This window comes from Camellia sinensis, chromosome 1, assembly GCF_055761805.1.
Source record: "Camellia sinensis isolate YWXY chromosome 1, ASM5576180v1, whole genome shotgun sequence".
In the NCBI taxonomy this organism is placed as follows: domain Eukaryota; kingdom Viridiplantae; phylum Streptophyta; class Magnoliopsida; order Ericales; family Theaceae; genus Camellia; species Camellia sinensis.
This window is the reverse complement of record NC_138961.1, coordinates 237,695,853-237,719,634: the sequence shown is the minus strand read 5'-3', so window position 1 is coordinate 237,719,634 and position 23,782 is coordinate 237,695,853.

Genomic DNA, 23,782 nt, shown 5'->3' with positions numbered 1-23,782 from the left:
GATTGAACATCCATATTTTTCATGTTTTCACACTCATGTTCTTCACGTTCATCAGCAGAGGGATACCCAGAGTTTCCCGACCTCTTTTCCTTGCATGAGGCCCTCAGGAACACACCTCGGCGAGGAGGTGTGGAACCTCGGCCTAGACCTAGTTGGTGCCCAGCATGTTTTCCGAAACCATTTGTGTACATACGAAACTTGTTGAAGGTGCATTCAATAGGCTTTGCCCTGTGTTTGTAGGGCTTGGGCTTGTCTCGACCCCGACGTGTGAAGAAACTATGTGAGTGGTATTTTTAATAAAGTTATGTTATAAAGTTTTGACAAAGCCTTGCTTCGTTTTAGAAAAGTATTTGATCAAGCATGAATGATTATCCCTATTTGTATATCAAATACTATCTTGTTTTGATGACATGTCTTGAAAGTCCTTAGCTGCAGGGGACTATAATGCAACTGCACTCTTGTCTTGAAAGTCCTTAGCTGCAGGGGACTATAATGCAACTGCACTCTTGTCTTGAAAGTCCTTAGCTGCAGGGGACTATAATGCAACTGCACTCTTGTCTTGAAAGTCCTTAGCTGCAGGGGACTATAATGCAACTGCACTCTTGTCTTGAAAGTCCTTAGCTGCAGGGGACTATAATGCAACTGCACTCTTGTCTTGATATGTCATCGCACTTGTAATATGTAGATGTAATAACATCCAAGAACTTGAAAGGCCGGCAATGAACTTGTTTTCCCCTTGCTTGGAAAGTATGCTATGTATTGTTTTGAAAGAAATCTTGGATATCAATCATGCAAAACCTTTATTTCTAATATCATTCACTGAGTATCTAAGCTCACCCTCTCTATATATATGTAGGTGACGAACAAGAAGGCATTGAGGCCTAGACGTGATGCCGATGTGTTTTTGGATGCATTGCCGACATGTTTTGGATTATCATTTTGTACCGTCTTGAAGATCATGCTTCTCGGCTTGTTTTTCATTTGTACTTGTATACGTCGGCTTGAGAAGCCTTTTGGTCAAGATGTGTTTTGTATCTCATTTCCTTATTGTATTTGAGTTGTAAGACTTTATAAAGATGTATGTCATTTCATCGGACTTATGCACGGCTCTCATGGACTATTTAGATTCTGTATATGTATATATATATATTGCTTCCGCACTTGTAAGCCCCATATTTTATACTCTGATTGTGTGTGATTCTTGTAAGTCGGCCTTCGGTAATCTCGGATTACTGGCCATCACGGCACCAAACTACTAGGGGCGGTTTGGGGACGTGACAATCACAGCCACCGATACAGCCACCACCACCATTACACCCATCGATACAGCCACCACTACCATCATAGCCACCGATACAGCCACCACCACCATCACAACCACCGATATAACCACCACCATCATCACAATTGTCTCGACCAACGTTGTCTTCACAGGCCACCACAGGTATACAAATTTGTTATATACTTAAATTATATTGATTAAATTATTTCATTTTCACTATACATAAACTTTCTAATTTCATATGCTAGTACCGACGACTTCTTCATATCTCATCTTAGGTACAGGTTTGTTTTCATGTATTTAATTTATGCTTTAATTTATATGTTGTTTATTATATTCTTATATAATTTGTTTATTCTTATAATGTGTTCCAAATCCAGCGACTGATTCACAAGCCAACACAGGTATAACAAATGGCTATGTATCTAATTACATTAATTTAACTACATGTTATTTATTATCAATTTTTGTAATATGTGTTTTTTTTTTTCATTACTCCTCACATGCCCTACAGTTTCTTTATCTTCCCCCCGAGGTCGAGGATTTGCGAAAAGCATTAAACATTGGGGTACGAGCAAGAAGTTGGCCATTGATTTTGACGCCGACTTCAATCCTACGGGAGATAATGAGTCTAAGTTAACTAGCCAACTTGGGTTCATGGTACGTAATGGGAACATTGTTTCTTTTACGTACGTTGATTGGACCGAAGTGCCTATTGATGTTCTTGAGTCAATATGGGCGGATGTTAAGGTAAAAGCATATTTACTAAATTGTTCAATTATATTATTAATTGAACTAATGATTTAAATTGTACTATATGATAATTTACAAATTTGTTCGGAGGGGAACAAACCACGTTTCTTGAAAAAGTGCAATGACTTGTGGAAGGATGACAAAAGCAAGATCAAGAATAAATATTTTAAGCCTAACAAGGATCATACTAATATCAAAGACAGTGCCTCCACAAATTGTTCCAGAACAGTAGTATGATCTTGTTGATTATTGAAAGACTAAGAAAGTAGAGGTATATAAATAAGTTAATTACAAAGCACGTATCTTTAGAAAAATTATTAACTTTGTATACTTGCAACTTACTTTTATGCAAACTTTATAAGACATTGCAGTCCACAATGCTGGAAGTCGGTCCTTTCATTATATTAATCATACGACAGGACGTACTTCATCCACTCAGATTTGAAGGAAGGTATATATTATTTAGGTAGATATCAATATAAATGTAAATTACTGCGATAATAATTAATTTTTGAATTTTCAGATGATTGCTGAAGGGTTGCCCACGGATAAAATGAGCATTTGGAAATATACACGCAATCAAACTGACCCTGATGTTAGGCAAACCATGGTATTTTCAAATCCTTAAATTTGTATTTATATTTGATTTTATTTGAACTACCTAATTATGTATATGTACTTGTTATATTGATTTGTAGGATGAGTTTGAGCGCCAATTGTCCATGTTGCCTGAAGATTACCGCATTACCGAAGATGCTCGAGATTGTGTTTTCCACGACGTGGTCGGTGAAGATGGGCATGGATATTGTCGTACTTATGGCAAGGATGTGCCTTGGAGCATGGTGTATGGAGATAAATCTAAGTCATCACAGTCAGGATCTTAGTCATCGATTGTTGCCGAGATCACAAAGCAGGTTCGTACGGAGTTGAGACAAGAGCTGAGGGATGAGATTAGAGAGGAATTGAGGGAGGAGATGCGAACAGAGCTTTCAACACAGATACAAGAAATGAAAGTTGAAATGTTGGCTATTGTGTCCCACAAAGGGAATACAAATCACAACAAACAGGTTCGGTATAAACAAATGTTTTATAAATATCTAATTGTAGCACAATTGTATCATTGAATAAAAATACGATTAACAAAGAATACCATGAATATCATAGGTACCAGATGCATTGAGTGGACATCGTGAACCTACGGATTATGATGCCGATGAGAACCCACATACACCACCACCAAATGATGAGGTAAACTTTCAAACAATTTGAAAACTTGTCGTTTGTAAAAATTTGTCATTTTGTAACTTTTTCTCCAAACCGGTTGACACACTAAAATGCTCAAATAGGTTCAAATGTCAACAAAACTTGACACACACAACTTACTAGGCACACATGCCTTGTAGGAGAAGACGGAACTCGAAACCGATTCCCGATTTCGAATCTAGAGCTTAATTTCAGTTTATGAAAACTTATTAGTTAATAACTCTTTTTCAAATGGGATGACGCACTAAAATGCTCAAACGGGTTCGGATGTCAACGAAACTTGACACGCACAACATACTAGCCACACATGACTTGTAGGATAAGACGGAACTCGAAACCGATTCCCGGTTTTGAATCTAGAGCCTAATTTCTGTTTATGAAAACTTGTTACTTAATAACTCTAAACCGGTTGAAACACTAAAATGCTCAAACTGGTTCGGATGTCAACGAAACTTGACACGCATAACATACTAGGCACACATGACTTGTAGGAAAAGACGGGACTCAAAACCGATTCCCGGTTTTGAATCTAGAGCCTAATTTTCGTTAATGAAAACTTGTTACTTAATAACTCTTTTTCAAATCGGTTGACACACTAAAATGCTCAAACGGGTTCGGATGTCAACGAAACTTGACACACACAACTTACTAGGCACACATGACTTGTAGGAGAAGACGGAACTCGAAACCGAATCCCAGTTTTAAATCTAGAGCCTAATTTCCGTTAATGAAAACTTATTACTTAATAACTCTTTTTCAAACTGATTGACACACTAAAATGATCAAACGGGTTCGGATGTCAATGAAACTTGACACGCACAACTTACTAGGCACACATGACTTATAGTAGAAGACGGAACTCGAAACCGAATCCTAGTTTTGAATCTAGAGCCTAATTTCAGTTTATGAAAACTTATTAGTTAATAACTTTTTATCAAACGGGATGACACGCTAAAATGCTCAAACGGGTTTGAATGTCAACAAAACTTGACACGCACAACATACTAGCCACACATGACTTGTAGGATAAGACGGAACTCGAAACCGATTCCCGATTTTGAATCTAATGCCTAATTTCCGTTTATGAAAACTTGTTACTTTAATAACTCTAAACCGGTTGACACACTAAAATGCTCAAACGGGTTCAGATGTCAACAAAACATGACACGGACAACATACTAGCCACACATGACTTGTAGAAAAGGACGGGACTCGAAACCGATTCCTGGTTTTGAATCTAGAGCCTAATTTTCGTTAATGAAAACTTGTTACTTAATAACTCTTTTTCAAACCGGTTGACACACTAAAATGGTCAAATGGGTTCGGATGTCAACGAAACTTGACACACATAACTTACTAGGCACACATGACTTGTAGGAGAAGACGGAACTCAAAACTGATCCTGATTTTGAATCTAGAGCCTAATTTCTGTTAATGAAAACTTGTTACTTAATAACTTTTTTTCAAACCGGTTGACACACTAAAATGCTCAAACGGGTTCGGATGTCAACGAAACTTGACACGCCCAACTTACTAGGCACACATGACTTGTAGGAGAAGATGGAACTCGAAACCGAATCCCGGTTTTGAATCTAGAGCCTAATTTCAGTTTATGAAAACTTATTACTTAGCCTCTGTTTGGCAAGATGGTTTTCAGGCTTTTTTGGCTATTTTAGCCACAAAAAACAAAATAGGCTATTTTAGCCATAACAAACAAAACATCACATCCAACCTATAATCATTACATTCTTCTCTCACAAAAAAAGTCAAAAAAGCCAAAAAGCTCTTCCCAAACCAAACTTTTTAGCCCAGGCTAAAATAGCCAAAAAAGCCAAAAAACTAAAAAGCCAACCTACTTCCCAAACCAAGCCTTAATAACTCTTTTTCAAACCGGATGATGCGCTAAAATCCTCAAACGGGTTCAGATGTCAACGAAACTTGACACGGACAACATACTAGGCACACATGACTTGTAGGAGAAGATGGAACTTGAAACCAATTCCCGGTTTTGAATCTAGAGCCTAATTTCAGTTTATGAAAACTTATTAGTTAATAACTCTTTTTCAAACGGGATGACGCGCTAAAATGCTCAAATGGGTTCGGATGTCAACGAAACTTGACACGCACAACATACTTGACACGCATGATTTGTAGGATAAGACGGAACTCAAAACTGATTCCCAGTTTTGAATCTAGAGCCTAATTTCCATTTATGAAAACTTGTTACTTAATAACTCTAAACTGGTTGACACACTGAAATGACGGGTTCGGATGTCAACAAAACTTGACACGCACAACATACTAGGCACACTTGACTTGTAGGAGAAGACGGAACTCGAAACCGAATCCCGATTTTGAATCTAGAGCCTAATTTCCATTAATGAAAATTTGTTACTTAATAACTCTTTTTCAAACCGGTTGACACACTAAAATGCTAAAATGGGTTCGGATGTCAATAAAACTTGATAGGCACAACATACTAGGCACACATGACTTGTAGGATAAGACAGAACTTGAAACCGATTGCCGGTTTTGAATCTAGAGCCTAATTTCCGTTAATGAAAACTTGTTACTTAATAACTCTTTTTCAAACCGGTTGACACATTAAAATGCTCAAACATGTTCGGATGTCTACGAAACTTGACACGCACAATATACTAGGCACACATGACTTGTAGGAGAAGATGAAACTCGAAACCGATTACCGGTTTTGAATCTGGAGCCTAATTTCTGTTTTTGAAAACTTATTTTTTACAAACTCTTTTTCGAGCCGGTTGACACACTAAAATGCTCAAACGGATTCGGATGTCAACGAAACTTGATACGCGCAACATACTTGGCACACATGACTTGTAGGAGAAGACGGAACTCGATAAAAACTTCTTCTTTACAAACTTTTTTTGTATTTATTCAATTATTGTTAGATTATAGCTCAAAGTGTACAATCATTGCCTATTTTTAATAGTATTATCATCATTATAGGATGTAATTAAAGTTTCTTTGGAGAGTTCTGTAATACCAAGAGTCCAATTGGTGGAGGGACTTCTTATTAGTGTTGATCCATTGTGTGAAATTGATGGAGTTCCGATTGGCCCTGAATTTTGCAAAGTTTTTGTTTTCAAAGCGAACAAGCCGAACGCTATTTTGGAAACAACATCCCGATGTCTAAGAACAGTTGGAGAAGTTGTGGGAAGATACATTGTGTGGCGCTTGATTCATGTATATGTTGCAATCTTATTTATTTATTTATTTATTGAAATAAATATCAAATGTTTTACATTTTCTGTAAGCTTGAAATTAATTATATTGTAAATGATTTTTTTTTTTTCCAGGTGTAACCCTTTTGAGTACGTGATGATATCTTCACATATCGATATTAGAGTTTACAATCTTATTTATTTATTTATTTTTTGAAAAAAATATTAAATGTTTTACATTTTCTGTAAGCTTGAAATTAATTATATTGTAAATGATTTTTTTTTTTTTTGTTTTTTTTTTTTGTGTGCAGGTGCAATGCTTTTGAGTACGTGATGATATATTCGCGTATCGATATTAGAGTTTATAATCTTATTTATTTATTTATTTTTTGAAAAAAATATCAAATGTTTTACATTTTCTGTAAGCTTGAAAATAATTATGTTGTAAATGATGATTTTTTTTTCTTTTTTGTTTCTTTTTGTAGATGCAAACCTTTTGAGTACGTGATATCTTCGCATATCGATATGGGAGCTTACTATTGATATCAAAACAAGCTACATTATATTTGTTTTTATTTTTTTATTTCTATTTTGGATGCTAAAAATTTGAGTTCTTGAATTTCAAAAATTATTAGTATTGTTAGAGGTTATTTTATATATTTTTGTAAATAATATTTGATTGACAATTGTTACAAGGTGCATATATTATTCTTGGTATATGATTTTTTGGATGTGAATTTGGATGTGGATGTGGATGTATTTTTAAAAATATTAATAATTTGTATAGGGAATATTTAATAAAATATGATTTTATAAAAAATAATTTTATTGCGACAATAATAAACCGTCGCTAATGTAATTCTCACTTCTTTATATTTTATTAGTGACGGGTTAACCTGTCGCATATACACATTAGTTCCAATCTGTTGCGACGGTTTCAACTGTCGCAAAAGAATCTTTTGCGACGGTTTAAACTGTTGCCAGTATGGTATTAAATTAATACTACTTTTTTGACAACGTTTTAGACCGTCGCTAATAATACTTTTGCGACGGAAAACACCGTAGCTAAAAAAGGTTTTTTGCGATGGCAATTAACATTGTCACTAAAAATGCCATTTTCCCCCCCCTTTTTTTGTGTCGGGCGAAACCATCGCAAAAACTATTAATTAGCCGTCGCTACAAGAAAGCGACGATTTGTTACCGTCGCAAATACTTTTTGTCATGCCCCTTTCCGCCACCCTCTCATTTTTCGTCGTTGCTCTGTCGCAAAAAGTCTTTTGCGACGATATATGGACCTTTTGCGACGTTTCAAACCGTTGCAAAAAGTCTAATTTTTAGGCCTTGTTTGGGAACCCTCTTTTTTAGTCAAAAAGTTAAAAAGTTACTAAATTAGCCAAAAAGTCAACAATTCATACCAAAAAGTCAAAGATTCTCTTTTCTCTCTACTTTTTGCACATCTTTTCGTAAAAAGTTAAAAAGTCATCCCAAACATATTAATTTTTTTTAGCTCATATTTTAGTCAAATAATAAAAAATTACTAAATTAACTTGTTACCGAACAAGGCAGTAGTGTACCAAGTGACAAATAGCTGTCAAGCACACAAAAATCTCAAAATCGTAATCCATTCTTTTCATTAATCAAGATAATCTTAAAACATTACGGACCATGTCTTGAAATTAAAAAATAATTAGTTGATTTTAGAACGTCACAGAGTTATATCCCACATTAATTATAATTTATTATATTTTCACATATATTATCATCATTTAGCATAAATTTATTAAGAAAAATGTTTGGGAGTTCTAAATTGGAAGCACTAAAGTAGTTCTAGAGAGTGAGTCTCACTGATTGATGTGATGTTTTGGCCTTAAGTTTTTTTTTGTTCTTTTTTTTTTGAATTTTCACTTCATTAATGGTCCATTAGTGCTCCTAAATTAGTGAGATGTATCATTGTTGATTTATTAATTCTACGTTTTTTTACTCATTTTAAGTCACATTATTTCTCATATTTTTTACACAAAAAAAGATAAAATTAATTTAAAAATTAATTTTTTACCAACTTTCCAAAACACTACTTTCATTAAAACCACCGAATAACTTCGTTCATAACCACCTTTAAAAAAACAAAAAAAAACAAAAAAAACTTCGTTTATAAGTACATACTACACAGATAGGCTTATACTTTTCAGCAGTGGTCACCCCTATCTACAGTTTAAGACATCACGTGGCACGTGGGTCATGTCAGTTGTTGCTTTACTTGCACGTACAAACCCCCCTTCAGAAGTTATAAAGAACTACGGGCTATTTTGGGTAGTTTCTTGATTTTTAATCCGCTTCCTCTATCAAAAAAAAAAAAAAAAAAATTTGAAAAATAATTAAAAAATAATTTTTGATCATCTTCTCAAAAAATATTTACTTATTAATAGATTTTGTTGCCATCTAGCAACAAATTTTTTTTTTCTAAATAAGTATAAACATATAAACTAAGTTAAATAAATTAATAAAATAAAATATTATATCAAAAAATTATAATTTTTTTTCTCTCACAATTATCACATTCAAACCAAAAAAAATTATTATTTTTTTTAAAACAAAAGCTAATTTCTAGCTATATTAATTAAAGGGCAAATTATACTAATGGTTCATATAGATTTGGGCTTGTATCACTTTGTTTCTTGACTTTTCAATTGTGACATATTTGACTCTGGATTTTGAATCTTATTCCGAATAAGGACAATTGAAGATACTATTGCTTAATTTCAAGAGCAAAATCATCAATTTGATAAAATATAAACTAATTTGATAAAAATAAATGTCAAAAAACATATTCTTGAATTTTAAAAAATTATTTCTACTCACTAAAAATAAAATTATGTAAAATTAACAAATTTTTTGGACAATTTTTTTTTGAACTAAATTAATTTTTATCATGTGTTTGGATAATGATCATGTAATAGGTGGTTATTTTTATTTTCATTAAATTAGTTTCTATTTTTCTATAAGTCAAATATGGCGACAACTTTAATATCATTATTAAACCAATCCATTAATTCAAAAAATCTAAAACTAAAAATATTTTATATATTAAATATATCGATTACACATTAAAATCCTAACAACTACTTATTACATAATCATCATCCAAACACTTAATAAAAATTAAAAGTAATGCTAGGGACCCCAAATAATCTACTAAATTATGTATCAAACCTCTCACATGGGTGTGGACCCACACACATGTGGCTTTGTGTGGATCTCACACTCATGTAAGAGATTTGATAAAAAAATTGATAGATTATTTGAGATTCATAACATTTTCCAAAATCAATTTGGATAAATAAATAAATATCTAAAAGATTTATTAATTTTACATAATTTTATCTTTGATAGGTATAAATAATTTTTAAAAAATTTAAAAATATTTTTTGACATTTATTTTTGTTAAATTAGTTTATATTTTATCAAATTAACGATTTTGCCATTGAAATTAAGCAATAATATTTTCAATTGTCCTTATTTGGAACAAGATTCAAAATTCAAAATCAAATATATCACAATTAAAAAGTCAAGGATCAAAGCGACATAAGCCTTAAAGTATACGGACGGTTAGTATAATTCGCTCTTAATTAAAAAAGTAGACTTAGTTTTTTCCATACGTAACCTTTATTTGACCCAATTCCAATTCCAATTCCAATTCTAATAACAGACACATTCTCTAATTTAGTAATGATTTAGAGCTCTAAATACGGAGCTCTAAATCCACCATCAATGAGGTGAAAATTGACAAAAAAAAAAAAAAGCACAACACACACTGTGCCAGTGGGTGGGACCCACTACCACATCATTAGAGCCATCACTAATTGGTGGTCTAAAGCATTTTTGTTTCAAATTAGGGCCTCATTGGAAATTTGGTTATTTTAATTAATTTTTTAATTTTTAAACTATTTTATAAGATAAAAAAAATTATATTTGAAATGATTTTTAGATTTTTTTATAATTAAATAGATAGTTGTAAAAAAATGATTTATTAATATATAGAATCTAATATTGTATTTTATTAATTATTTTAATAATTTTTATCTTTATTAATTATTTTAATCAAAAAAATATTTCCAAACAGCGCCTAGATTTTTCTAATTTTAGCAACCCCAATTCTGTTAAACGTATAGAGATCATTAAACAACTATAGTCTATACCATATTTACGTTTAAGAATGGAGAAGTGTCATGAATCTCAAATATTTTATTAAATTTTTTACAGATGGGACTCACACAAATTTATATGTGTGTGAGTTTATGCTCATGTAAAAAATTTAATAAAATATTTAGTAAAATATTTAGGATCCTTACTATGTAGTGTTTTGAGAAATTAGTAAAAAATTAATTTTTTAACCTTTTTAATCTATTTTATTTTGTTATGAGTAAAAATAAAAAAAAATAATGTGACCCAAGATAGGTAAAAAGTTAAAAGATAATTTTTTTTGGCAAATTACAGATACCCCTGAGGTTTCAAAAATTACATTCCGCCCTCTAGGGTTTGTATTTTCATAACAATTTATCTTCTGAAGTTTAAATTTCATAACAAATACCTCCTAATTTGTTATGTAAATATAGCACTTAGGGAAAAATTTATAATTTCTCAAGAAATATTTGTAATTTAGCCAAACCTAAAAAAGTATATGTAATTTGCCTTTTTTTTTTTTTTTTTTTTTTTCATCCCAAAACACCCCTATAACTCTTATGAATAAAGCTGCCCCTCCGGTTCAAACTTGGCGAGGGTGATCAAAGTTTTAGGACTTATCATTTGACGAGGTAGATTTATTATTTAATAAATATTGTGAGAGTCAATTATTGTGTTTGGTGTCAGATTTATTATTTAATAAATATTTTTTTTATTTTTAGTGAATATTTTTTAAATTTTAAATAATTTTTTTTATTTTTTTAGATGCATCTTATTTAGATGTATCTAAATAGTAAAATATTTGTGAAAAAATATTTTTTTAAAATTAATAAATACACAAAAATACAAAAAATGTACGGAATTTTTATATTTTTTTGTCTTTAGTATTTTTTTTAAAAAAAAATTCACAAATATTACATTTTTTAAATGCATTTATGTAGGTGTGTCTAAATTTTTTTTAAAAAAAATTACTTAAAATATTAAAAACATTCATTGAAAATATTAAAATACAAAAAATAAAAAAGTAGAATTTTTTAAAATCTATTTTCTGAAAACTAAAACTAAACAAGCTGAATGGTTTTTTTTTATCAAATACTATTAAAAAAATCACTAATTGTTAATTTTCAGAGACAATTAAAAAAATTTGTAGAAAATATCACTAATTATAAGTTTTTGCGACAGTTTAAAAAAATCGTCATAAAAAATTACAAATTTTTAACTATTAGTGACAATTTGAAAAATTCGTTACAGAAAAATCAATAATTGTAAGTTTTAACGACAATTTACAAAAAACGTGACAAAAAAAAGTCGTTGATTATCAATTTTTAGCGACACATATTAAAAAGTCACCAAAAAAAATTTGCTAACAAATCAAATTAATTAAATATAAGTTATTGCATGTCATATATATAAAAATGGATAATTTACTTGTTTTGCTCCAATTTATATTTTTTTTTTGTCTAATTTTAAGTAGAAATTAACTTTAGAAGTAAATAAATAAAAATTTGAAATTTTAAAATAAAAAATTAATTTTAAGAGTCAAAATAAAAAAATAATCAAACAAAATACAAGTAAGAGCCCCTCTAACGGTGTATCAATTTTTTTTTTATCAAATGTGAGTAAAAATTTAAAAGCTTCACTTGATATCAAATGCTTCAATGGAGAGTTTTGATTTTTTATCAAACCACCTGTTGACCGAGTAGACGATCGGCTGGTTGACTGGTCAGTATAATTTTTTCATAGATTTTTGTCTTGAAGTGGTCTTCCAATGGACGATCGAGAGGATATCCGATAACGGCAATGAATAGTGATTTAATGTAAGAAATATTATTTTCAGTTTGATGAAAGAAAAATAAAATTCTTAATTTAATATCTATTTAATACAACTCTTAGAGTAGGAAAATAATTCATTTTTTGTCAAATTTAAATTTAATAAAAAATTTAAGTAATCATTAAAAATGGTATAAGATGTAATTTATTCTTTTTTTTTTTTTTTTTTTTTGTCACTATTCGACTTGAATAATTTCTTCAAATCAAAAGATAGATGAGAGGTGTCACGTCATGTCTGATCCACATGTCATATCCACGAAAATTCAAGACGTAAACATAACAATGAATTTTGAAAGCGTCGAAAAAGCAAATAATGTCTATTAAGCGGTGTTTGACATACAACAATAATTCATTCCATTAAAAATATCACCACTAATAGTATTAATACATTAAAAAAGTAAAAAAAAAAAAAAAAAAACAACTCTAAGACCAAAACATCACATCATTAATAGCGGGACCCACTGCCACCTAATTAGTGGGAGCACTAATTAGTGCTCCCAAACATTTTTCTTTGGCATATGGAATTTTTGGTTAAAATAGTTAAAAATTTAAAATATCGAATCATATCATCCTTTTTAATTTTTTACAGGTATTTTTTAAAATAATTTTAAAAGCTAATTAAAATAATTAATTTTCAAACAAACTAGACTCTTATCGTTAGTAGTAACACGATAAGAGATTGTTTATGAATGATTTAAATAAATACACTAAGGCTATGTTGGGGATATTATTTTGGGCTAAAATAGTCATATAGGATAAAATTGACTATTTTAATCAAATAGTATAAAATGTCACATCTAACCTGAGAGGGAGATTTTATGTGAATTAGGCCGAACTAGTCCCAGACATAGTAATGGACCGATTTGTGGGCCGAGGTGAAAAGGGCTTCGTAACTGGACCTCGCTTCTGTTAGCTCGATCAGAAATGGCTGCAAATTAGCTCGGTCTATGTATTCCGAACCGAGGTATAGTTGAACAATGATCAAGCTAGGCATCGCCCATGAAAGCACCGAGTTGAGAGTGTCAGAAGGCTAGAGATAGCTCGGTTGTGCTGTTATTCTACCGTGGTAAAACCATTTCACTTGGTTAGGCAGTGAGGAGGGTGTAGAAAGATGAGCATTATCTTTCTGATTCCTAACAGGACTCTACTAAATAAGAGTTGAAGTCCTATTAGGATTATGCCATATGAATTCTATATAAGCTCATTACAGACCTATGTATAGTATCACAATTTTTACTTTAGAATAAACAGAGCTTTTGTGTCTATTGTCTATTCGCTGACTTAGGCATCGAAGAGGTTTTCGGCCCTCACCCACCGGCTAGCTCACATTTGTGTTTTCAAGAAGTAAAGCGACACGTTTGAAGGAGCCCAAACTTGATCAACAGGATTCTACGAGAAAATTATTTCGCACTCGTACAATTGGCGCCGTCTGTGAGAATACACAAAGAACAAAACCTTTTGATCGAGTTTTCCTCTCTAGTTAAAATCAATGGCGCACAATGAAGACTTGCCGCAATCTGCTATTGACGGGCAAACCCTAGAGGGAGGTGGGAGGCGCGAAGGTTTACCTTCTATCCCATCCATGGCAGAATTAGAACCTCAGCGACAGAACTCCCGGAGGGACACACGGGAGAGACGGGACACTAGTCCTCGTCGCTCTCAAAGTCCTGAAAGACAGAGGCGAAGGTTAGATCCTCAAGTTCTAGAGGATCGCGTAAGGGAGCAAAACGAGTTAATAAGGAGGATGGTGGCAGACATGGAGACTATGAAGCGCCAAATAAAGAAAAAATGGATGGCGACAGAAGAATGGCGCAAAGGCAACACGCCCTCTTACCACTCGGAAGATCGTGACAGACATGTCATGCCATCGCAAGCAGATAGTCGGAGCCTTAGAACAGGCGACACTCAATCGAGGACTTCCAGGACTCGTTACTCCAGGTCTGAGAGAACGAGGACTGAAAGATTGTATACAAAGGGAATCAGCTATCAGCCCTCGTACACGCACCAAACGACATCTAGGCACATAGAGTTACCTAGGTCGGCAGATTTGCGAACAGCGCTCGAGGAGAGGGCCCGATGGAAAGAGGACACTAGGGCTCGCGACCCTCGCAGATTTCAGCCTTACAGCGATTGGCCCCAATGACACACAGGAGTGTCAAGGAAGAGATGTCAATACCGCGCCTTGCTTATGAACCAACGGATAAAGTATTAGCAAGGTTACAAAGCTCGCCGTTTGTTCCGGCAATTGAAAACGCACCACTACCCTCAAGCTTCCACCAGCCCAAGTTCACCACTTATGAGGGGAAGTCAGACCCCTACATACATTTAAGCCACTTTCGCCAGGTTATAGCAGTATACCGGAGAAACGAGGCTCTAATGTGTATCCTGTTTCTATCCAGCCTTGGCGACCTAGGTCTAACCTGGTTCGAAAGGCTGCCAGGAGGCAGCATAGCCTCATGGGCGCAGTTGGCAAAAGCGTTCGTGATTAGATCCGAACGAATACCAAGACACCAGTGGAGATTGACCAGCTACTCTCCATTGACATGGGCGAAAATGAGACATTGAGGTCTTGCAACAGTCGATATTTGGAGACTTTCAACCAGATTGGGGATTGCCCTACAAATCTCGCCGTCGCACAATACAAACGAGGTTTACCAGTTAGTAACAAATTGAGGGACTCAATGACAATGATATTACCCCTCACGATGGAGGCCCTAATGGAGAGAGTACATTAACATTTCCGAGTAGAGGAAGATAGCGCCCATACTAAAGCAAAATCTGGCATAACAGCGATGCCAGATAAAAAGACTACAGCAAAAATCAACACGGTAGAACAACCAAGCCAGAGTGGACGAGGCAGGCGAGCTAACAAAGAGAACCCAGAAAAAAGGAAGTTAAGAATCTGCACTGTCATTACCACAATATTCAAGAAACCTATCTACGGATTCTTAGCGAGATACGTGATGAACCCTTCGTACGGCAGCCAGCCAAGTTGGGAGAAGCACAAAAGGGCTATGATGAGAGGTCCCGTTGCACTTTTCATTATGAGAAGGGGCACCGCACTGAAAATTGCACACCACTGAGGCAACATCTGAAGGAGTTAGTAGCTGCTGGACACCTGGACCAGTAGATAGAAAGAGGAATACAGCCAGCCCCCCAAGACCTCAACAGACCAAGCGGGATGCCGATCGACGATCCACCCCAAGGCGTAATCAACGTTATACATGGGATCGTCGAACCTAAGCGAGTATATGAGCTCAGGGAGATGATCAAAAAGGCTGAGCACTTGAGAGAGGTATTAAGTGCACAACCAACCATTAAAAGGGGCAGAACAGAGGCTACAAACGAAATATCCTTTTCAGACAGGGATCTAGCAAGGCTACATTGCCCCTCACAATGACGCGCTGGTAGTCACTTTGCGCGTCAAGAATTTCGACATTAAGCGGATTCTGATTGACCAAGGAAGCTCATGCGAGATAATGTACTATGAGGCCTTCAAACAACTGAAATTGGAGGACAAAGACTTGGCACCTGCGACATCTCCCATTGTCGGTTTCAACTCAATACAAAAGTGGCTAGTGGGCAAGATAATCCTCCCAGTCAAGGCAGGAACCATGACAAAATAGGTGAAATTTTGGGTATTGAAGGTTCCTTCCACTTATAACATAATCTTGGGAAGGGCATGGCTACATGCCATGCGCTCAGTGGCGTCAACCTACCATCAGGCATTACGATTCCTTAACGAAGCCGGCATGATTGAAGAAGTCTTAGGAGACCAAATCATGTCGAAGTAGTGTTTCGTCATAGTAAACAGCAGCCATGCTGCAAAAGGCTTTGTTCAGATAGTAGAAGAGCCAGAAAGCAACGAACTGTTTGCAGATGTCGACAAGGCAGTAGAGCAAAAGGCAATGGAAGACTTGGTTAAGGTAAAGATAGATAAAAAGAACCCAGAAAAGTTCTTTTTGCTCTGTTCATCTTTGTCCAGCACTGAGAGAATAGAAGTCGTGGAATTCTTAACCTCTAACATCGAAGTGTTTGCCTGGACACCATACGATATGCCTGGTATTGATCCAAATTTCATCTGCCATCAACTTAATGTCCACCCAACTGCAAGACTAATTATTCAGCGAACTCATCGATCGACACTCCACCACGCAGAGATAGTGGCAGAAGAAGTAGGAAACCTACTGGAGGTAGAAGCCATCAGAGAAGTACACTATCCCAAGTAGATCTCCTACATTGTAGTAGTGCCAAAGAAGAACGGCAAGTGGTGCGTTTGTGTGGACTACAAAACGGTCAACAAAACATGCCCAAAAGACAGTTTTTCCCTACCACGGATAGACCAACTGGTGGACCTAACGGCAGGGCATAATCGACTTAGCTTCATTGATGTGTATCGAGGTTACCATCAGATTGCTATGTATGAACCAGACCAGGAGGTCATGTCATTTACAATGCCCAGAGGATTATACTGTTACAAAGTCATGCCCTTTGGCCTAAAGAACGCAGGGGCTACGTTCCAACGGATAATCACCAAAATGTTTGAACCATTGTTAGGCAGAACAATGGAGGCTTACATAGATGACATGGTGGTCAAGAGCAAGGATGAGAAGGACCATCTCAAGGACCTAGATGAAATGTTTCAGATTTTGAAGTCCCACAAGTTACATCTAAACGTATCTAAGTGTGCATTCGGTGTAGGATCAGGCAAATTCCTAGGCTTTCTAGTGACCAACCGGGGTATAGAAGCTGACCCCTCTCAGATCAAAGCAATCCAAGATCTTAAGAGACCCAACACAGTCAAAGAGGTACAATATCCACTGGCCTAGCAACCGCGCTCAACCGGTTCATAAGTCGATCGTCAGACAGATGTCAACCATTCTTCCAAGCACTGAAGGCCAAATTTGAGTGGGATGAAGAATGTGATCGCGCCCTAGAAAGCTTAAAAGACTACATGACCTCTCCTCCACTGTTAGTAACCCCGGTACTAGGAGAAGAGCTCTTTTTGTACTTAGTAGTTTCACAGCATGCAGTCAGCGTAGTGTTGGTCAGAGCGGAAGGAATCCAACACATGCCTATCTTTTATGTCAGCAAAACCTTGTTGGGCGCTGAAACAAGGTACCTATCATTGGAAAAGCTGGCATTAGCTTTGATGATGGCCTCAAGAAAGTTGTCACACTATTTCCATGCCCACATCGTGATCGTCCTAACGGCTTTTCCATTTAAGGCCTTGTTTGAGAGGGCAGATTTTTCTAGACAAATCTTGAAATGAATGGTGGAGTTAGGGAAGTTTGATATCCAGTTTCAACCCAAAACAGTAATAAAAGCCCAGGCTTTAGTAGACTTTGTAGCTGAGTTCACACCAGAAAGTCATTACATCTACCCAATTGATTTGACCGATGCAACCGAAGTAAGGGGGAAAGTGCCGCGGGAATTGCACAATCCCTAATGCAGGATGCCCAGCCACATTGCAAGCCACACAGGATTGAGGAAAGAAATGAAGGAGCAAATCATGTTATTCCCATTGAGGACTCATCAAAAAGTAAAGACTTAAGGAAGTCAAACAGTGAAGATCAAACCCCAACAGCAGGCATGGACTTGAAAGAAAACATTAGCAACATTCATGATCCCAAGACATCATCCGATCCCTCTACTTGCTGGAAGCTATTCGTCAGAGAGATATGGAAACTCTTCGTGGATGGAGCATCCAATAGGCACGGTGCAGGACTTGGCGTAGTCCTCATCTCACCGGATGGCCTAATAATTGAACAAGCAGTTAACCTTGGCTTCCCAGCATCCAACAATGAGACGGAGTATGAAGCACTGTTAGTAGGCTTAAAATCAGCACTTTTCATAAAGGCCACCGCGATAATGGTTTACAGTGACTCCCAGTTGGTAGTAAACCAGATTTCAGGCGACTACGATGCAAAAAATGAGAGGATGGCTAAATACCAAGAGTTAGTTAGAAAGGAGATCATGAAGTTCGAAGTAGTTCGGATAGAGCAAATCGACCGAGAAGAAAACAGTAGAGCAGACGAGCTGGCAGGTTTTGCTTCAATGGCAGATACATTTATCCCACATCCATTACTGATCGACTTCCTACCTAGACCAAGCATTGAAGAACCCAAAGTAGCTGAGGTATGTTGTGCCGAACTGGGCCCTTCTTGGATGGACCCCATCATAGTATTTTTAAAAGAAGGCATCTTGCCTGAAAAAAAAGAAAGAAGCCAACAAAATTAGAGCAAAATCACAGCGATTCTGGCTCTCTTCATCACTGGCATTGTATGAAAAATCCTTCACAGGACCTTACCTGAAATGTGTCCATCTCAACAAGGTCGAGGCATTTTTGTTCGAGATATACGAAGGCGTATGCGGAAGCCACCAAGGAGGAAGATCATTGGCTTACAGAGCAATTTCACAAGGATATTGATGGCCATACATGCAGGCAGATTCAGAGAAATATGTTAAGAGGTGCGAGAAATGTCAGAAGTTCGCACACCAAATACATCAACCAGCCAGAGAGCTTCTACCATTAACTAGCCTATGGCCCTTCGCAATGTGGGGCCTGGACATAGTGGGACCACTTCCAACTACACCCGGCAACATAAAGTTCTTTCTTACAGCAACAGACTACTTCACAAAGTGGGTGGAAACAAAAGCACTCGCATTGATAAAGGAGAAAGATGCTAAAAAGTTCGTTTGGCAGAACATCATAACTCGATTCGGCATACCCAAGGCTCTAATATCTGACAATGGCACTCAGTTCGATGGCAAAATTTTCAGGGGCTTTTGCAAGGAATACAAGATAAAATTCTACAACTCTACACCAGCATACCCTCAAGCGAATGGCTAGGTAGAAGCTTCGAACAAAGTCGTCTTAGACGATTTGAAGAAAAGGTTGAAGAGAGCAAAAGGCAAGTGGGCAGAGAAACTTTCTCATGTTTTATGGGCTTACCGTACCACGACTTGGTGATCGACTAGAGAAACACCTTTTTCCTTGGCCTATGGCATGGAGGTGGTAATCCCACTGGAAGTAGGCCTCCCCACTATTAGAAGTGAAAATTTTGACCCAAGTTTGAATGAATAAGCCATAACCTTGGAACTCGACCTCGTAGAAGAAAGAAGAGAAAGAGTACTAGTTCACATTGCCTCATACCAACAGGAGTTATCCAGAAAATATAACAAAACAGTGCATCCGAGGCAATTCAAGATTGGAGATTGGGTACTGCGCAAAGTAATGGGAAACACTTTGGTACCCGGAGATGACAAGTTAGGACCGAACTGGGAATGACCATACAAAGTGGTTGATTTAGCAGGAAAATGGGCATATCACTTGGAAGATGGAGACAACAAAGCTATTCCCAGGCCATGGAACATTGCCAACCTCAAACTATTTTATTTTTAGCTTTTCCTTAAAATATTTGTAATTTTTTCTTTTTCAAATAAAATAAGTAGTTTCTTTTTTAGCATAATTCTTTCTATTGCAAAAGTTGTTCTTAGTCATTTCCAGCGATGGGCACTCAAGAAGTTGGGCAGGATTGTCCAAACATTCAGTTCTCTTTTTCAACCGAGATAAGGATCTAGGCTGAAGAAGGTTGGCAGGTATGACCAACATGTTCTCTTCTTCTGCCAAGATAAAGATCTAGGCTGAAGAAGGTTGGCAGGTATGACCAACATGTTCTCTTCTTCAGCCGAGATAAGGATCTAGGATAAAGAAGGTTGGCATGTATGACCAGAATTTAGCTCTCTTCAACCGAGATAAGGATCTAGGCTGAAGAAGGTTGGCAGATATGACCAACATTTAGCTCTTTTCAGCCGAGATAAGGATTTAGGCTGAAGAAGGTTGGCAGGTATGACCAACATTTTCTCTTCTTCAGCCGAGATAAGGATCTAGGCTGAAGAAAGTTGGCAGGTATGACCAACATTTAGCTCTCTTCAATCGATATAAGGATCTAGGCTGAAGCAGGTTGGCAGGTATGACCAACATTTTCTCTTCTTTAATCGAGATAAGGATCTAGGCTGAAGAAGGTTGGCAGGTATGACCAACATTTTCTCTTCTTCAACCGAGATAAGGATCTAGGGTAAAGAAGGTTAGTAGGTATGACCAACATTTAGCTCTCCTCAGCCGAGATAAGGATCTAGGTTGAAGACAGTTGGCAGGTAGGACCAAAATTCAGCTCTCTTTAGCCGAGATAAGGATCCAAGCTGAAGAAAGTTGGCTAGTATGACCAACATTTAGTTCTCTTTAGCCGAGATAAGGATCTAAGCTGAAAAAAGTTGGCAGCTATGACCAACACGTAGTAAGGTTAATAGATTACAGGGCTCTTGGACCGAGATGGCTATCTTAGCCATAAAAAATTAAGACATGACAGCCTAGAAAAGAGTTCAAGACATGCAAATCAAAGTTGAAGGGCAATTACAACTAAGAGTGAAACTGAACTAAAAAAAAAAGGAAAAATTACAGATTTTATTCCATTTGAGAAAATGACCACTACAAGAGGAGGGGCTTAAGCCCCGTTACAAATTCTTTCAAAAGTGAACATCAAAATAAGAAAAACAAGATCGAGCAAATAGATCGTCCAAATCTGCATCCAGGTCAACCCCGGTTTCACCACTCGGTAGCCCAGTTCTAGCAGGTAGGTCGATCATAGGCGCATCATCAACCGTACTTGGCACCGGTGGCTTCACCCGAGCTGACTGAGCAGTCTGGAGACCGTGATCATTGGTAGCAGGTGCGACATTGTTTGGCTCTGGGGATTCTTCCTCCTCCTCCCCCTCTTGGAGTAACTTTTGTTGAATGGCATTGGCGTAGTCCGCCATATAACTTGGAATGAAGTGAGGAGGAGGGTTCTGGAAGACCTCGATTTCTTGATCATAATCAAGCTTTGTTGCCGTTGCCTTCCATCCGCATTTGAAAAATATGTCTTTTGTAGCTTCATACTGCAGGACATAGGTGGCCTCCCCTTTTTTATAGCCACGATCTTCAGCGTCCTCCATCTTCTTCTTAAGCTCGGTGATCTTTGCATCTTTTTTCTTCTCGAGCTTGGCCAGCTCACGCAGATAGCGGTCTTTCCTTTCGACCAAAGCCTTCTGCTTGTCCGCTTCTGCCGAGTTGACCAACTCGGTGAGCCGGGCGATTTTAGAATGGAGCTCGGTCATTTTTTGCTTGGCCTCGTTCAGCTCGACTGTCTTAGTGTTGGCGTCTGCCACGGCCAGTTGTGCTATCTTACGCAGCTCCAGCATACGCTTATGAGCAATATGGTTCTTTTGCATGGCCTACAGAAGGAGAGATAGTGAGTATAACTAAAACTGAGCAAACAGATGTGTAAACTGGAAAACAAACAAAGGGAGCACTTACAAGCACCATTGACTTACTGGCCGAGCATATGGCTTTGAGCTCGGTCAAGTGGTTATGGTGCTCCATGTCGGCTGGCAGACACACATTTTTGGCAAGGTTGAAGGCAAGCGTGTGGTCCTTGTTTGCAACCACTGAATCTGTGTTCGAGATAACGCAGTTCTTGTAAGTCATTCTTGGTGCCCATTTCGAAGGGCTTGCTCGATCAAAATGCACAGGCTTAGGGCTCGGCATCTTGGTGTCAGGAAACACGGTGTCCTCGTCAACTAGGCGTTACGGCTCGGCTGAAGCAGTTCGTGCAAGCTTGCTCGGCCGAGATGTGGAGGCCTTCGCAGTTGGAAGGGCGACCACAATATCGCGGGGGTTGGCCAGATGGCTCTAGCCCGGTTTGCGCTTCACCTGTGGTCTGCTCGGTGATAAGGGCTTGCACGGCTCTCTTCTTTGCCATTTCTTGTTCTTTTGTTAAAGGGATCAAGTTGATTTGGGAAAGTGTGGGATCTGGTTCAGGTGATGGTTCAAGGAAAAAGTCTGTCACCCTGGTCTTCCTCCTTTCGCTATATCGGTAGGTCGGTTCGAAGTTTAGTAGCTCGGCTCAACCGCGATGACGGTATCGTAGCGCGGCGCAAAGGGCGTCTGGGTTGGCGTATGGATACTGTGAATTTAGTTGGTTTAAGTCTGCACAAAAGAAAGACAAAATACAGTGTCAGCACGGTGTGGAATTATAGCATGGAATAGCGAAGCAAAAAGAAAATTGGACCGAGGTATTCTTACCAGCAGTCCCCTTATTCCAATTTATGTTCTATCCAGGTATCTTGGCTTCCTGGTCTTCAAAATTGCCCGAAAAAATCGTCGTCATTCAAGTCTTTGTCTCGTGTATTTTTATGATTTTCTCTCAGCCTCTTCTTACTCTTAAATAATACACCCAACCGTCATCATTTTGGCCGAGCGAATATTGGTGGAATAGCTCAGCCAATTCGAGGTTGAGGCCAAGCCGGCGATTTAGCTCGACGATGCCGTTTATTATCCTATAAGTATTAGTGCTGAGTTAGGTTGGGCATAGTCTTGTTTGCTTAAGGAACTCGCATATCAGCGGCTACACAGGGAATCAGAGACCGGCCTCTACTATTGATATTACGGTAAAAGGAACGAAGCCCAGTTTTCCCCAGGGTGTGGTATCTAGTTCGGCTAAAGGTAGATGGACATCGTCAGGAATATTATAGTCCTTACGGAATTCGGAAATGGCCCCAAGTGAGTCTACCAGAATCCAGTATTTACCCATTTTAAATTAAATTGTGTACAAATTAGCACGGTAGCCTAGCTCAGTGTTGAGATGACGTTGAATGTCTCGATTAAGCGATAGTGCAAAGGTGTGCCTGGCCAACCTAGTCGAGTCTGCAAAGTGGAGATAAAAAGTGTTATGCCAAGATCACTGGACCGGGGTAAAAAAGAAGGTAAAATAAATATAACCCTAGTTCGGCTAAATGGGTTACAACTGGTTCTTAGTATGGTTGTAGCACAAAATTTTTAGCTCGGTTAATGAGCAAGAAGATTCTTAGATCGATCGTAACACAAGGTACGGCTCAAGGTTTTAGCTCAGTTATTGGGTGAGGTTTTCTAATTCGATCGAGTACGCGTCTATCGCAAACAGGTTCCTAACTTGGTCATGGTGTTATTTTGGATAAAAAAGATTGCATTCCAGATTGATGGAGAATCCAGCTAAAGTGTGATTGAGGGGTGGTCATGTGGTTTTTGGGGATTTAGTGGTTTTTACCCATTTATGAGAAAAATATAGGAGTGCGTTTTGAAAAACATATGTATATATATATTTCTATACAATACGTACTCACGAAATAAACGGAAAAAGAAAGGGATTAAACCACTTACAGTGTTAAGATGAAAGGACGGAGATCAAGACAATGAGGA